This window comes from Onychomys torridus, chromosome 18 (assembly GCF_903995425.1).
Source record: "Onychomys torridus chromosome 18, mOncTor1.1, whole genome shotgun sequence".
NCBI classification, from domain to species: domain Eukaryota; kingdom Metazoa; phylum Chordata; class Mammalia; order Rodentia; family Cricetidae; genus Onychomys; species Onychomys torridus.
Window position 1 is genome coordinate 30,559,407 of NC_050460.1, and position 1,955 is coordinate 30,561,361.

Genomic DNA, 1,955 nt, shown 5'->3' on the forward strand with positions numbered 1-1,955 from the left:
AGAGTGGGCATCCTAGTCTTGTTTCTGATGTTAGTAGAAATGCTTTGAGCGTCTTTCCATTTGTCAAGATATTGCTGTATATGGCTGTCTTTGTTATTTTTCTATTGCCATGACAAAATACCATGACCAAGGCAACTTACAAAAGAAAACATTTAATTGGGACCTCATGGTTCCAGAGAGTTAGAGTTCATGACCATCATGGCAGGGAGCGTGGCAACAGTCAGCTGCCAGGCATGGTGCTGGAGCCGGAGCTAAGAGCTCACATCTGATCCACAAGCATGAGGCAGAAATGGACATAGGGGTGGGGAGCAATAAGTAGAAAAGCATGGGCTTTTGAAACCTCAAAACCCACCCCTCTAACATGTCTCCTCCACCAAGGCCACACCTCCTAATCCTTCCCAGACAGTTCTACCACTCAAGAACCAAGCATTCAACGTGTGAACCTATGGAATCCATTCTCATTGAAACCACCACAATGGCCTTTGCTGTACTGAGATATGTCCTCTATATTCCTGGATTCTCTAGAGCTTATATCATGAAGGGATGTTTGATTTTACCAAAAGCCATTTCTGCATCTAATGAGATGATTATGTAGTTTCTGTCTCTGTGGTCAATTTTTGTTTGTTTGTTTTTCTTTTTTTTTTTTTTTTTCTGAGATAGGGTATCTCTGTGTAGCTTTGTGTCTTTCCTGGAACTCACTTTGGAGACCAGGCTGGCCTTGAATTCACAGAGATCCATCTGGCTCTGCCTCCCAAGTGCTGGGATTAAAGGTGTGCGCCACCACTGCCCAGTGTCAATTGTTTTTAATGTGGTTGTTTCTAGTTGTTTTGTTTACTAAAGTTGGAACCATCCCTGAATCTCTAGTGTGAAGCTGACTTAATCATGATGCATAATCTTCTTGATGTGTTCTTGAATTCAGTCTGCAAATATTTTATTGAGGATTTTTTAACAGACTTAATTCATTATTTTTCCTGTGTAAAAACTCTTATGTGGGGGCCACAGCTGGAGCCTGGGTCCTCTGGACACAGACTCTGGTGTGGATTTTCACAAGATGGTCAGTGAATTCCTGATAAGGAGATTTGGTGAACGCAGTCTCTTTCCAGAGGTCGGGGGTCAGGTAGCTATAAGTCTTAGAGATGGCATCAAAGGTGGCCTTGACAAACTTGCCCAAGTGGCAGTACAGCCCCTGGCTGATGTGTAGCAGTCATCAATACAGGCCATCATCAGTAGCTTCTTAGGCACAAGAGCAAAGATGATGATAGTGCCTCTGGGGGCAAGGATAAGACGCACCAACACAAAGCCACAGAGTCCTGTGTGGAACAGTATGTGGCTTGTCAATCTTGTTCCCCCAGTAGCCTCTCCACACAGGGACAATGGAAAACTTGGCCAAGGTGATGACCCCTCAGATGGCAGTGGCTAACTCCTTGGAGCACTTACACCAAGACCAACATTACCATTGTAGTCCTCAATAGCAACAAAAGCCTTGAACCAGGTCCACTGGCTGGCCTGAGTCTGCTTCTGCATTGGCATGATCATTAGAATCTCTTCTTTCAGGTATGTGTCCAGGAAAAAAAAATCAATAATCTTGAGTTCCTTAATGGGCAGGGAGAACTGTTAAATGTCCTCCAGGGACTTGATCTGCATGTCCTTAACCAGGCAGCCCAGCTTGGCGACTAAGATAATTCAGTTTACTAAGAATTTGATGTGGCAGCTATTGTCTTACGTGAAATCTCATCGTGGTATAGCTTGCAGGTTAGTGAGGAATAGACACTGAAGAGGCTATGGGCACCATGTGCTGCATTTGAATCAGTGCTTGGCACATTTGAGCAGAGTGGATGCCTGGATTGGTACAGGCAGAAAGTAGGTTCTGGTTTCAGGTAGAGTCACCAGAGCATATCAAAATGACAAAGTGAGCTGTGGAGAGGCTTGCGGGCAGTGAGGGAGGCAGTCAGGTA

At 44.7% G+C, this 1,955-nt stretch overlaps 1 pseudogene; it reads right to left on the reverse strand.

Annotated features, from left to right (window-relative positions):
• Positions 1-985: 985 nt before the first annotated feature.
• LOC118569381 lies at positions 986-1,677 on the reverse strand (annotated as a pseudogene).
• Between the last annotated feature and the right edge of the window lie 278 nt (positions 1,678-1,955).